Source organism: Lipotes vexillifer, unplaced genomic scaffold (genome assembly GCF_000442215.2).
Source record: "Lipotes vexillifer unplaced genomic scaffold, Lipotes_vexillifer_v1.1 scaffold1042, whole genome shotgun sequence".
Lineage (NCBI taxonomy): Eukaryota > Metazoa > Chordata > Mammalia > Artiodactyla > Lipotidae > Lipotes > Lipotes vexillifer.
The window spans coordinates 529,513-545,496 of NW_006777400.1; the positions used below are offsets into that span (position 1 = coordinate 529,513).

General features: G+C 34.9%; 1 protein-coding gene and 1 pseudogene across 1 annotated transcript in view; both read right to left on the reverse strand.

Annotated features, from left to right (window-relative positions):
• The window catches only part of HTR2C (5-hydroxytryptamine receptor 2C), a 263,697-nt gene that overhangs the window by 183,678 nt on the left and 64,035 nt on the right, over positions 1–15,984 (reverse strand). The gene's annotated exons all lie outside the window — the stretch shown is intronic.
• LOC103082917 (ferritin light chain pseudogene) overlaps positions 1–15,984 on the reverse strand; it is a 22,866-nt pseudogene that overhangs the window by 1,694 nt on the left and 5,188 nt on the right.

Here is a 15,984-nt window from a genome sequence, read left to right on the forward strand (position 1 = left end):
TGTAGGGAAGTAATTTAGTTACTGTGCATTTTCTGAAATATAAACTGTGCTTTAAAAATAAAGCTCTATGACAAATAATTTACCCAATGCATTTGGTATCCAATAGTATCCAATATTGCTATTCATTGAACTTAAGGTATTATCAAACTCCTTCAAAACATTTTAAACTTTGGCTGTACAATGGATTATACTTTAAAAAAAAATAATAGTTATGTGTATGCGTTAGGAAAAATAAAGCTCTAATGTAAATGACCTTAAAAATCACGTCTACTAGAAGGAAAAAGAAACACAGTGTGTTCAATATTGATGTAAATAACCAAACACAAATCTCATATCTTGAATTGCCTCATGTTATTACAAAACCTAAAATGTAATTTTTGCTCAGAATTCAAGTTTTCGACTCATCCTACATAATATGGCACCTTGGTAACACTAATATGGTAAAACTAGATAATCGTAAAGAGAAATAAGATGATTGTTAGAAAGGTTGTTCTCTGAATAAACTTTAGAAAAACTATTTCTTAGATACTCAGTTTGCTTTTCATTTCAATTTCTCTAGAAAATTATGTTAGTGACTATTACATTTTATTATTTTTAGCAACATTCCTCACAACTATCTTTGAAGGTTGGTTAGCATGACTTACTTCATTTCTGCAGAGACAGCTGAAGCAAAGAGAGCAAGATCAGAACAGAATTGAGCTCAATACTCACAACTGTAGCTTGTGTTTTCAATCTGCTGCTTAGCCTCTAGGTCATTAGATCTTCTATCTAATGTTTCCCTTGCCTTAGTATATTTAATTGATAACTGAACATGTTGCTTTGCCTACTATCACTATGAATCTTTTGTCAGCAGCATGAAACAGGCAAACATATCTCCTTATAAACAGGTTTTAGTCCAAGAAATAATTAAGTTGTAAATGATAGGGATGGAAAAATGACAACTGTTACATCAGATAGATAAAGAATACATTTTAAGTAGAAAAATCTCTCTTAAGGAAAGGAGAAAATAATGTGTCATGGATGCTAAAAAACGAAAGAGACCTTTAGTTTCTTACAGGGTATATGTGCCAAGAAGAAAGGCATATCAGAAACTAAGCAAATATTTAAATTATATCTCAATAAGTCTGTTTAAAAATGAAACCACAAATTTACATGAAAATCAGCAAGAGGAAACAGAACACTTTTCAGCACTGTGGAAAACTCCACCTTAAGCTACAAATCAGCTTGAAGTACTTGGGTAAATTGAGATGACTTTCACAGCCAGTGGCAGCCATACAGGTGTATGTCAGATGGGAAGAGATATACCTGTCTAGTCTCCACCGATCTCATGATTTGCCTAATTTCTGGGATGTCTACCTGATGCACAGGTTTGGTCTTTTGACATAAACTTCCTGTATGCCTGGACCTTAACTGCTGTCAGTATTCATAATGTGCCTAATCAGAGATTCTCCTGGTTGGTTACTAATTAGGACCTTAGTAAATTGCCTGCCTTGTCCCCTCCTGATCTCATGTGATTCTTCTTCCTAGAGAGTCCTACCTGCTGAGACAAAGATTCAACCTATCCTTCTGGCTCAACTGATAAAAATACATTCAAGGTAAGTTGACTTATTGTCTTCCTGTTTATCTTCTGAAGAAAGGCCAACCTAGTAAATAAATAATTAAAAGCAAACACAGGTTTGTTAGAAACACTTTTCCCTCACTCGATGGTGGTTAAATTTGGAAGATAGCCTTGCTGTTTCAGAGATCTTAGCATCATATAAAACCAATTCACCAAAAGCACAAGCAAAACAAAAACTACAAGGAAATGGAAATGATTTTTTTTAAATGTGTGTTTGGTTTTTGTTGACTCGTCTGAGAGATTTGGCTGAAAATTGCAAGCATAGATGTCAGTTGTTTTTGATCCTCTTCTTGTCATATTTTCACTCAAAGCTTCACACGGAATGCAACTATGTATCTGCTATGGTCTGAATGTGTCCTGTGAAAATTCATAGTACTTTTTCATGTGAGTAGCCCCTCTTATACTTGGGACATTTACATTAGGCATCATGATTTTCCTGTTACTTACGCAAGTACTTTACAATAAAAGGCAATACTATTGTACACATTTTATTTTAGGTTGATTTTTCTCCCTAAATCCATGTGATTCCTCACTTATTCCCAAAACAAAATAGAGTGTCTGATTTGTTGACAATTTTTGTTGACAATTTCAAAAAGAATAAGAGGTGATATCCTACTGGCAAGATTAGCATTATTTAATAGACTAGGTGAGTTACTACTACTCACAGTTGCTCCACTCAACGACCAGCAAGCTACAGTGCAGGACACCCTATGCCAAACAACCAGCAAGACAGGAACACAGCCCCACACATTATCAAAGAGGCTGCCTAAAATCATAATAAGGGCACAGACACCCCAAAACACACTCCCGGACACGGTCCTGCCAACCAGAAAGACAAGATCCAGCCTCATCCACCAGAATACAGGCACTAGTCCCCTCCACCAGGAAGCCTACACAACCCACTGAAACAACCTTAGCCATTGGGGGCAGACACCAAAAACAACAGGAACTACGAACCTGCAGCCTGCGAAAAGGAGACCCCAAACACAATAAGTTAAGCAAAATGAGAAGACAAAGAAACACATAGCAGATGAAGGAGCAAGGTAAAAACCCACCAGACCAAACAAATGAAGAGGAAATAGGCAGTTTACCTGAAAAACAGAGTAATGATAGTAAAGATGATCCAAATTCTTGGAAATAGAATGGAGAAAATACAAGAAATGTTTAACAAGGACCTAGAAGAACTAAAGACCAAACAAACAATGATGAACAGCAAAATATATGAAATTAAAAATCCTCTAGAAGGAATCAATAGCAGAATAAATGAGGCAGAAGAATGGATAAGTGACCTGGAAGATAAAATAGTGGAAATAACTACTGCCAAGCAGAATAAAGAAAAAGAAAAAAATGAAACGAATTGAGGACAGTCTTAGAGACCTCTGGGACAACATGAAATACACCAACATTTGAATTATAGGGGTCTCAGAGAAGAAGAGAAAAAGAAAGCATCTGAGAAAATCTTTGAAGAGATTATAGTTGAAAAGTTCCCTAATATGGGAAAGGAAATAGTTAATCAAGTCCAGGAAGTGCAGAGTCCCATTCAGGATAAATCCAAGGAGAAACATGCCAAGACACATATTAATCAAACTATCAAAAGTTAAATACAAGAAAAAATATTAAAAGCAGCAAGGGAAAAACAACAAATAACATAAAAGGGATTCCCCATAAGGTTAAGAGTTGGTCTTTCAGCAGAAACTCTGCGAGCCAGAAGCGAGTGGCAGGACATATTTAAAGTGATGAAAGGATGAAACCTACAACCAAGATTATACAATCCAGCAAGGATCTCATTCAGATTCGACAGAGAAATTAAAACCTTTACAGACAAGAAAAAGCTAAGAGAATTCAGCACCACCAAACCAGCTTTACAACAAATGCTAAAGGAACTTCTCTAGGCAGGAAACACAAGAGGAGGAAAAGACCTACAATAACAAACCCAAAACAATTAAGAAATTGATAATAGGAACATACATATTGATAATTACCTTAAATGTAAATGGATTAAATGCTCCAACCAAACGACATAGACTGGCTGAATGGATACAAAAACAAGACCCATATATATGCTGTCCACAAGAGACCCACTTCACACCTAGGGACACATACAGACTGAAAGTGAGGGGATGGAAAAAGATATTCCATGCAAATGGAAATCAAAAGAAAGCTGGAGTAGCAATTCTCACATCAGACAAAATAGACTTTAAAATAAAGACTATTACAAGAGACAAAGAAGGACACTACATAATGATCAAGGGATCGATCCAAGAAGAAGATATAACAATTGTAAATATTTATGCACCCAACATAGGAGCACCTCAATACATAAGGCAAATACTAACAGTCATAAATGAGGAAATTGAGAGTAACACAATCATAGTAGGGGACTTTAACACCCCACTTTCACCAATGGACAGATCATCCAAATTGAAAATAAATAAGGAAACACAGCTTTAAATGATACAGTAAACAAGGTGGACTTAATTGATATTTATAGTACATTCCATCCAAAACAACAGAATACACTTTCATCTCAAGTGCTCATGGAACATTCTGCAAGATAGATCATATCTTGGGTCACAAGTCAAGCCTTGGTAAATTTAAGAAAATTGAAATCATATCAAGCATCTTTTCTGACCACTATACTATATATCAATTGAGACTATATATGAGACTATATGAGACTATATATCAATTACAGAGACTGTATATCAATTACAGAAAAAAAAAACTGTAAAAAGTACAAGCACATGGAGGCTAAACAATATGCTACTAAATAACCAAGAGATCACTGAAGAAATCAAAGAGGAAATCAAAAAATACCTAGAAACAAATGACAATGAAAATACGATGACCCAAAACCTAGGCGATGCAGCAAAAGCAGTTCTAAGAGGGAAGTTTATAGCGATACAATCCTACCTCAAGAAACAAACATCTCAAATAAACAACCCAACCTTGCACCTAAAGCAATTAGAGAGAGAACAAAAAGCCTCCAACATTAGCAGAAGGAAAGAAATCATAAATATCAGACCAGAAATTAATGAAAAAGAAATGAAGGAAACAGTAGCAAAGAGCAATAAAACTAAAAGCTGGTTCTTTGAGAAGTTAAACAAAATTGATAAAACATTAGCCAGACTCATCAAGAACAAAAGGGGGAAAACTCAAATCAATAGAATTAGAAATGAAAAATGAGAAGTAACAACGGACACTGCAGAAATACAAAGGATCATGAGAGATTACTACAAGCAACTCTATGCCAATAAAATGGACAACCTGGAAGAAATGGACAAATTCTTAGAGAAGCACAACCTTCCGAGACTGAACCAGGAAGAAATAGAAAATATAAACAGACCAATCACAAGCACTGAATTTGAGACTGTGATTAAAAATCTTCCAGCAAACAAAAGCCCAGGACCAGATGGCTTCACAGGTGAATTCTATCAAATATTGAGAGAAGAGCTAACACCTATCCTCTTCAAACTCTTCCAAAATACAGCAGAGGGAGGAACACTCCCAAGCTCATTCTACGAGGCCACCATCACCCTGATACCAAAACCAGACAAAGATGTCACAAAGAAAGAAAACTACAGGCCAATATCACTGATGAACGTAGATGCAAAAATCCTCAACAAAATACTAGCAAACAGAATCCAACAGCACATTAAAAGGATCATACACCATGATCAAGTGGGGTTTATTCCAGGAATGCAAGGATTCTTCAATATACGCAAATCTATCAATGTGATTAACCATATTAACAAATTGAAGGAGAAAAACCATATGATCATCTCAATAGATGCAGAGAAAGCTTTTGACAAAATTCAACACCCATTTATGATAAAAACCCTGCAGAAAGTAGGTGTAGAGTAAGTCCCAGCCTCATGGGTTCAAGTCCCAATCCAGGTTTTGGCCAGGTTCAAGTTCTGGCCACGTGGGTTCAAGTCCCAATCTGAGTTTTGGCTGGATTTGAGTCCCAATCCGAGGTGCATGGTTTCAACTGGGTTATCTCCACCTTGTCCTTTTTTTTTTTTTTCCTTTATCTGGGGGGCTGAGCTGCACGGCATGTGAGATCTTAGTTCCCCCAACCAGGGATGGAGCCTATGCCCCCTCTGGTGGAAGCGAGAAGTCTTTAACCTCTGGACCACCAGGGAAGTCCCTCCACCTTTGTCCTTGACAAGACTATCTCACAATTCTGTAGAGGTAGAAGTTGCAGAAAACTGATAGTAATGCAAACAATTTCTGTCCATAGAAATACAAATTGTACCTCTAAAATGCAAGTAATTGTAAACCTATGAATATTGCCCAGTTTTGCATCCATTTGCAAATTTATTTCAGCATCCCTATCTGACTGTGAAGGTGGTATGTTGAGTTCTTGTCTGAACTAGTTGTAATATCTTACTGGGTCCATGAAAAAAAACAAAACAAAAAAGGATCATACACCATGATCAAGTGGGGTTTATCCCAGGCATGCAAGGATTCTTCAATATATACCAATCAATCAATGTGATACACCATATTAACAGATTGAAAGAGAAAAACCATATAATCATCTCAATAGATGCAGAAAAAGCTTCCAACAAAATTCAACACCCATTTATGATAACAACCCTCAAGAAAGTAGGCATAGAGGGCACTTACCACAACATAATAAAGGCCATATATGACAAACCCACAGCCAACATTGTTCTCAATGGTGAAAAACTGAAACCATTTCCACTAAGATCAGGAACAAGATAAGGTTGTCCACGCTCACCACTATTATTCAACATAGTTTTGGATGTTTTAGGCACAGCAATCAGAGAAGAAAAAGAAATTAAAGGAATCCAAATTGGAAAAGAAGAAGTAAAGCTGTCACTGTTTGCAGATGACATGATAGTATACACAGAGAATCCTAAAGATGCTACCAGAAAACTACTAGAGCTAATCAATGAATTTGGTAAAGTAGCAGGATACAATATGAATGCACAGAAATCTCTTGCATTCCTCTACACTAACAATGAAAAATCTGAAAGAGAAATGCTGGAAACACTCCCATTTACCATTGCAACAGAAAGAATAAAATACCTAGGAATAAACCTACCCAAGGAGACAAAAGACCTGTGTGCAGAAAACTGTAAGACACTGATGAAAGAAACTAAGGATGATACAAACAGATGGATAGATATACCATGTTCCTGGATTGGAAGAATCAACATTGTGAAAATGACTCTACTACCCAAAGCAATCTACAGATTTAATGCAATCCCTATCAAACTACCAATGGCATTTTTCACAGAACTAGAAAAATAAATTTCACTGCTTGTATGGAAACATAAAAGGCCCCAAATAGCCAAAACAATCTTGAGAAAGAAAAGCAGAGCTGGAGGAATCAGGCTCCCTGACTTCAGACTATACTACAAAGCTACAGTAATCAAGACAGTATTATACTGGCACAAAAACAGAAATATAGATCAATGGAATAGATAGAAAGCCCAGAGACAAACTCACGCACATATGGTCACCTTATTTTTGATAAAGGAGGCAAGAATATACAGTGGAGAAAAGGCAGCCTCTTTAATAAGTGGTGCTGGTAAAACTGGACAGCTACATGTAAAAGAATGAAATTAGAACACTCCCTAACACCATACACAAAAATAAACTCAAAATGGATTAAAGCCCAAAATGTAAGGCCAGACACTATAAAACTTTGAGAAGAAAACCTAGGCAGAACACTCTATGACATAAATCACAGCAAGATCCTTTTTGACCCACCTCCCAGAGAAATGGAAATAAAAACAAGAATAAACAAATGCGACCTAATGAAACTTAAAAGCTTTTGCACAGCATAGGAAACCATAAACAAGATGAAAAGACAACCCTCAGAATGAGAGAAAATATTTGCAAATGAAGCAACTGACAAAGCATTATTCTCCACAATTTACAAGCAGCTCGTGCAGCTCAATATCAAAAAATAAAACAACCCAATCCAACAATGGGCAGAAGACCTAAATAGACATTTCTCCAAAGAAGATACACAGATTGCCAATAAACACATGAAAGAATACTCAACATCACTAATCATTAGAGAAATGCAAATCAAAACTACAATGAGGTATTACCTCACACCAGTCAGAATGGCTATCATCAAAAACTCTACAAACAATAAATGCTGGAGTGGGTGTGGAGAAAAGGGAACTCTCTTGCACTGTTGGTGGGAATGTAAATTGATACAGCCACTGCAGAGGACAGCAGGGAGGTTCCTTAAAAAGCTAAAAATAGAACTACCATACAACCTAGCAATCCCACTGCTGGGCATATACTCTGAGAAAACCATAATTCAATAAGAGTCATGTACCACAGTGTTCATTGCAGCTCTGTTTACAATAGCCAGGACATGGAAGCAACCTAAGTGTCTATCGACAGATGAATGGATAAAGAAGTTGTGACACATATATACAATGGAATATTACTCAGCCATAAAAAGAAATGAAATTGAGTTATTTGTAGTGAGGTGGATGGACCTAGAGAGTCTGTCATACAGAGTGAAGTAAGTCAGAAAGAGAAAAACAAATGTCGTATGGTAACACATATATATGGAATCTAAAAAAAAAAAAAAAAAAAAAGGTCTGAAGCACCTAGGGGCATGACAGGAATAAAGACGGAGCAGTAGAGAATGGACTTGACGACACGGGGAGGGGGAAGTGTAAGCTGGGACGAAGTGAGAGAGTGGCGTGGACTTATATATACTACCAAATGTAAAGTAGATAGCTAGTGGGAAGCAGCCGCATAGCACAGGGAGATCAGCTTTCTACTTTGTTACCACCTAGAGGGGTGGGATAGGGATGGTGGGAGGGAAACGCAAGAGGGAGGAGATGTGGGGATATATGTATATGTATAACTGATTCACTGTGTTATAAAGCAGAAACTAATACACCATTGTAAAGCAATTATACTCCAATAAAGATGTTAAAAAAAAGAAAGAGGTAACTTTATAATATTCATACCTATGTAAACAAAATTAAGCAAAATATTCAATAATTCTATGTACTTGTCAACATTCTCTATCATGACTGTGATAAATATGAAATTAAGAAGTACTAAGTGAGGTATTAAAATGCCTTGTTATTTCAAAAAGCCTATCTCTTCATCTCGTATTCCCAGATAATATTGAAAAATTCTGCCACTCTTTTATTTCAGCATTTATTTTAGCCCCAAAGAGGAAGATAATTGCTGATAAAGAAAAATCAATATAGAATGAACAACATATTGGCTGTACAATACATAAAAATTCATTACATATGTTTAAACACTTTGAAATGGCTAGTTTGCAGTAAGATTCTATCTGAAAGGGCTGACAAGCTGACTACTATAGCATTGTAGATTAACTGGCAAATTGAACGTTAAAAAAGAATGTGACCTAGGGAAAGTAAGACTTGATCGATGTGTGTGTTTGCTTGGGAGATTTAAGTAAAAGTTAAGAAAAAACCCACAGTTGGGCATTACAATAGCGGTCCCTAAACAGCTTAGGGATTTGAGAGTACTGGAAGCCAAAAGGAGGGCAGAATATGGATAGATATGTGAGATATAGTTTTTTATAGATAGATTCCTTGATAAGTGTTGAATACTGATTGATTTGAGAAGAATGAAAAAATTAATATATCTTATCTGCTGTTGTTACTAAGTCTCATACTAGGTATCCTAGGAGATTATAGATGCTATGAAGTCATACTCATAAACCTACTAGGTTTAAATGTACAAAACCTATTCTTTGAATCTCTAGTCTTGGCATTGGGTAATTAAGATATGCACAGAAAAACTCTGTATACTGAATACATTATTTTCATATTATTTAAACCTCTTTGGTAAACAAAGGAAACATTAGATCATAAAAATAAAGCAATGAAGTACACACATATTGCAGTCTAGTCTTAATATTAGTTGGAAAGTAAATACGCACAGAAGACCAAGATATTATCCATGAAATAAGAAATTAGGCAATAAATATAATTTATAACTCAATTTCAAATAAAAACCTAATTCAAAATTTAAGAAACGAGTATATTCTGCAAGATAAAAAATAGAAGACTTCCCCCAGCATTGATTTATTCTTTTAAACAAATTATTTTATGCAAGTTTGGTTTTCAGCATTCCTAGCTGACATTCTGGAGTAAAAATTATTTTTACTTTATAACACATATATACTCTCATTTCCCTTAAAATACGTGTTACTTTGTGGAATAGTTTGTTGAGTGGTATAAGGGAATATGGCAGCATATTTTTCATGTTCTCTCATACTGTTCAAATTAACCAGCAAAATATTTATTGTGTATTTACATGCTGGCTTTATGAAAGAGTCAAATGAAATTAGTGACCTGATTCCTGCCTACAAAGAACATGTAATTTAACTCTGTTGATAAACTACATATGAATAAAATAAAGTCCTAAACTATCTAGGGAAACAATCATAAGACAGGGTATGTATTAAAATAGTACTGATAAAACAGTACAAACAAGAAGTGTAGTAGGAGTTTGGAGACAGAAGGCAGAATAACAGGTGCCCTATAAATGCCTGCTGAAAGGAACTAATTAATTCAGTCAGTAACATTTAATGAGAAACTACTGTATGCTGATCTACATACTAGAACTTCAAAGATGAATAAATCAAGGGCTTTGCCAGTAGTAACCAAGAGATTTTAAGCCGAGGTACCTTGGTTTTTAGCCTAGATGCATTAGATCTTCAGAGCATGACTGACTGCTTCCCAAATCATCAATTAATTGACAAGGGTCAGTAGTTTTAAAGAAGGCATCAAGAGAAAAGAACAAGCTTTTAGCTTATTCTTCAGGAGTTCTAAGCTATAGTTATCAATAATCAGGTTTTTTTCATGGAAATTATGAACTCTAAAAATATGAAAATGAAATAAAATAATTACCTCCCCTGAAGAATTTGATTAGGTGGATCATGATGTATAAAAACATATTCATGCCTGCTCTAGACAAACTGTATCCTAAGGGAAGTAGACTTATCACATTAAAACAGATTTCTTCTATTCATTAAAATTGGTTACTTGTTAATATCACTAAATACTTTCCATATTACATGTAGTTTATAAAAATGCATTTTCAGGCTGCATTGCTGAATTTGCATGAATTATTTATAAAGCAGAAAAGTTTTGCCCATATTCTTATTATCACAGGTTTTGTGCATGTAACCTGCTATTGATTGCCAGCAAATAAGGATTTAAACAATTAAAAATGAAGGGTAACTTAGGTAAATACCCTAAAACATCAATGGTCTTTAAAAACAAAATATCACATGAATGAATTTTTTTTTTGGGGGGGTACGCGGGCCTCTCACTGTTATGGCCTTTCCCGTTGCGGAGCACAGGCTCCGGACGCGCAGGCTCAGTGGCCATGGCTTACGGGCCCAGCTGCTCCGCGGCATGTGGGATCTTCCCGGACCAGGGCACGAGCCCGTGTCTCCTGCATCGGCAGGCAGACTCTCAACCACTGCGCCAGCAGGGAAGCCCTGAATGAATATTTTTTAGATGATTTTTTTCTGGTTCCATTCCATCCTTATTTTGAAATGAAAAAGCAATCAAGTTATGGGAAATGTATGAAAATATTTCTATTTTAAACTAATTTATTAAAAACAAGGAAGTGTGACAAAAGACATAGCAACTAATTGAATTATGCTGAAGATACATGCCTCTCAATTTCATTGAGCTGCAGCTATTTATTTATAAGATTGTTTCATAATCACAACTTGAAAATTCATTTTTGGAGTTAAGACTATCTCACTGTAAACATTTTTTATTTATTATTTTATTATTATGTAATATTCATTTCTTGAGATAACTTAGGCCTTTTCCCTACCAAGTTAAACATGATATAAGTATATTTAATTTTTTGTTTCTTTTTCCCAGATGCCCTTTTCTAGATCAAGATGTCTTTTGACCAAATTGAAATTAAATGAAATTATCAGTGTGTTAACTTTTCAAACTATATGACCTGATACAATTTGACTATATCTAAAAATGGCTTCAGAAAAAATATTCATTTCCATGAGAAGGTTTTGTGTAAGGTCTATGATAATGGACGGCTATTTCAAACAGAATATTTTCATATTAGATAATTTTTGCTCAATTTAAAATCTATTCCAGAAAAAAAAAATTACCTGATATTACCTGACACTTGACTCAACTTTAGCAAACCCTTTCTAAGCAATGCTTGAGATATATGTGTATATATATATATATATATATATATTCTCTCTCTCTCTGTCTCTCTCTCTGTCTCTCTTCTTTCTTAGACTACAGGGAGTTAAAGGTAAAGCAAAAGAGAACTTGACTCAGTGGAAATAGGAATTTATTGCATTAAGAAGTTAATGGATATATCCATTCCTTTGTAACCACCTGTGTTAATGATAGTTTCAAAATAAGTGAATAAATGGATCAATGGGTGATTAAATGAGAATTCTTTTTTCTTGAAGAATTGTTGAAGCAATACCTTAGGAAAAACACTGTGTAAAAGCAGAGAGGACAGGATAAGTTCAGAGATTAAATTAAACTAATTATTTTTCTCTCCATCTTTAATTTCTCCAGTTAAACAATAAGCAGGGAGACAAAGCATCCAGGAGAAACAAAGTGAGCATATAAAACAATGATAGGTGATTCTGAGATAAAAAGTTCAGAAAAGATAATAGAGAAGCTCAGAAAAGATCTGGGACAGTTCAAAAGTATATACAGTAGCAGAAATCAATCAAATGGATGAAACAATGAGATAATTCATTTTCTTGTACAAAATGAGCTAAATGAAGGTAAGTTGGCTGAAATTACCATGCAAACAAAAAGTAAATGCATATTTGAAATAATAATGAAAATATGAAGAAAGCCAGGATGGAAATAATCAAAATAAGTGTGCTATGATTCAGCAAGTTATTTTTGTAACCTTAATTAGCAGGTCAATTCAAATGAGTAAAGTTTTACACAGTTAAAACTTGAGAAGGGGGCTTCCCTGGTGGCGCAGTGGTTGAGTCCGCCTGCCGATGCAGGGGACACGGGTTCGTGCCCTGGTCTGGGAGGATCCCACATGCCACGTGGTGGCTGGGCCCGTGAGCCATGGCCGCTGAGCCTGTGCGTCCGGAGCCTGTGCTCCACAAAAAATACTTGGGAAGGTACAGTATCTTCCAAAAGAATCCAGTCAAACCAGTGAAAGGAATTTAAGAGGCAGAAAAGATTTCTACAGTGTGTAGCCTCATCAGTCTCCTAAAATGGCAGATCTAGATATAGCTCCTCTAGCATTTTTAGTAAACCAATTCATTTACTAACATTTTTTGGCTTGGTACATGAGGTAGTTGTAAAATTATTTGTAAAAATATAGTAAAGGAATACTTAGTCTATGATATGTGCCAAAATTACATAAGAAGTTGAGGAACAATGAAAAAAGTAACTAATAACCATGAAATGAGCATATACAGCAAAAGAATATTAACATAGTTCATTAGCAATACACTAATATGGGTTGAGAACACATTGAAGGAGTGTAATTAAGAATAGATATTAAAGTAGCCATTATAACACATTAACACATTTTGGCTAACAGATTGGACAGGTGGTTTGCCAGACCATTTAACACATCTAAAGAAGTAGTGTAATGGCAAATCGCCCTCATAGCAATGTTCAGTTCTACAACCTAATGCACACAACTCAAAATGTGTGTCTTGTTTGGTACTTAAAAAATCTAAGTACATTACCCTCTAAGAAAAATCCTTAGCATTGTCACCTATCAGATTGCATTCAACCTCATAATTCGCAATTTCCAGGAATTGTACCCGTGACCATCTGATTCCTCATCATACCTTATTTACTTACTAGGCTCGTGAAAACTGCCTCTTTGTTTCTTAGTTTTTCTTTTCTTTTCTTTTCATCTCCACCGCTAGTCCCAGAAACGTGTTTTGTAGTTCCTTGTAGTACAAAACTCAAAGTAATCAAACAATAAATTCTTGCTACATCTCTTAGTTAGACGTTAAATATTTAAATAATTTGCATTTCAACCTCTGTGGGAAGGACATGAATAGGCAGGAGACATGCAACACTGATACCACCTTCTCTAGGAGCACTTCCCTGACTGACTCCCCCACCTGGAGGCTGGATTCAGAGAGCTTTCATGTGCTCTCAAAGCATCCTGAGCTACTCCTGCTGTAGCACTTCCAACACAGTATTTTAATTGTATGCTTCATTGCCCACTTCTCCCAATAAAATTTGATCTCTTTGAGGAGAGGGATTTATCGTTGCATCTGCAGCTCCTAGCACAATACCAGACATTAGATACAACTTTATTAAATGAATAAAAGAACAATATGGATAAATTTTCAGTGCAAGTTAAAAAAAAAGGAGCTCTCCAATAAAAAGTATTCTACAATTACTTCAATTGAAGGGCCATTACCAATGGTTCTTTAACTTTTAATCCTTCAAAATATAGGATTATTAAACATCTAGGGATACAATCGTGTATGAAAAAGCTTTTGATCTTAAAAATTTGTGTTTAGAAATGTCATGGATTACATACTTAGAAATGATAATATTAATCAGCATTACTAGGTAGGTGTCATGAGTTCTGTTATTAAAAGATATGTATATAGTTATGTATTATTTTTAATTTAGGGGGTTTTAGAATCCCATGTGGAATGAGTTACAGTAACTAATTAGTTTTAATTAATAAGCAAAGAGCAAAATACTCCACATGCATTTTTCCACATAAATTTTAAAATATTATATTCACATTTTCATCCATAATAAGTTGGAGCAATAGATTTTCTCATTCAATCCACTGCCTTCAGATTGACAAGATATTATTAGTCAGATTTTATATTGAGAAAACCTGAAGTTCAGGAATATGAATTCACTGACTTCAGGTTACACAGCTAAAAAGTGTTGAAGGGGTGTGAGGCAGACAGGCCCTAAGTCTTCTGTGCTCTTAGGCAGAGTTGGGTAGAGAAGCAGTATTAGAAATATTTTAAGAGTTAATAAAATAAAAAGCATTTGCATTTTATTTTAGTATGCACTGTGTATACTCAGGAGTCAAATTGATCTTCCTATATTGTGTTTCTTGATTAGATTGCTATATTTAATTGGGTTTTCTTTTCCAGACCAAGTGGTTATTAATTTATTCAACAAATATTTATATGGATGCTCATTCAAGCCCATGGGCTGTGTTAGTAGTTGGTAAAGAATGGTGAACAAAACCTGCATGATCTCTGTACACTTAATAAATAAGAAGAAGAAACAGGAGATAGAGAAGGAAAAAGAGGAAAAAGAAAATGGGCGTAGCTAAATTCTATCTGATAAATAGGAAAGTGGGTTAGGAGCAATATGCATGAAAGGGGTGAGAAAACTAGCTTAGAATCCAAGTGATTTTCATATCATTCATATGATAGGCATAAATGTCTTGGGTGGGGCAATCAGCTTGCTTTACTCCTAACACCGCTCCCTACGCTGATGAAATCAACATTTCCTAATACTGGGTACTTCTCACAAAGGTGACCAAAGAGGAAATAAAGAGAAAAAAAATTAAACTCTTTGATCTTCCAAGGAAGGAAAACAGTTACAAGTTTTTATACTAGAAACAACTAATGTTGTTTTCATGATTTAAATTAATTTCTAATAACAGTCTAGAAGTTTAACCTGAAGAATAAAGTGATTGACAGAGTAATTACTGAAATGTTTTGCATATGCTCTACTAGAATTGATATATGTGACAAGGGAAAAAAAAGCCAAGAGACAAAGAGGCTTCCAGGAACCTAGACTATTTCATATTAGAAGAAAGTAAAAGGCAAATGGAATTTTAAAGAATGGATGATTATAAAAAGATTTCTTGATGATCTGATATTTGTTTTTGATTCATTGTCTTATAGTAATATTGATTTAGTAATCTTTATATATTTGCTTAAATTTCTACAATAAATAATTTTGCTCACTTAATTTTTACTAATTCTGAGGCTCAAGTCACCTTTTCTCTCTAAAACCTTCCCAGATGGGAAATGATCTGGCTTTCCTTGACCATTCAAGATACATTTATTCTTATCATACACTTTCTTATGTAGTGGTTATTTGTGCATCAGCCTTATATTTCTTCTCTCCCATATTAGATCATAAGCTCTGTTTGGCTCGTAGGTTTTTATCCTCCACATAACAGGTGCTCAAATAAGACTTGTTGGTTCTCTTATTCTTGCAACAAATACTTATTGAGGACCTGCTATATGCCAGGCATGAAGAAACACAATGTGTTGAACATATTCTGACATTTTCTTTAAAACTATTATACCATAATTTTGTTTGCTAATATTATAGAAAATATCCCAATATTTCAAATGAGCATTTATTAAAATTCCTCTT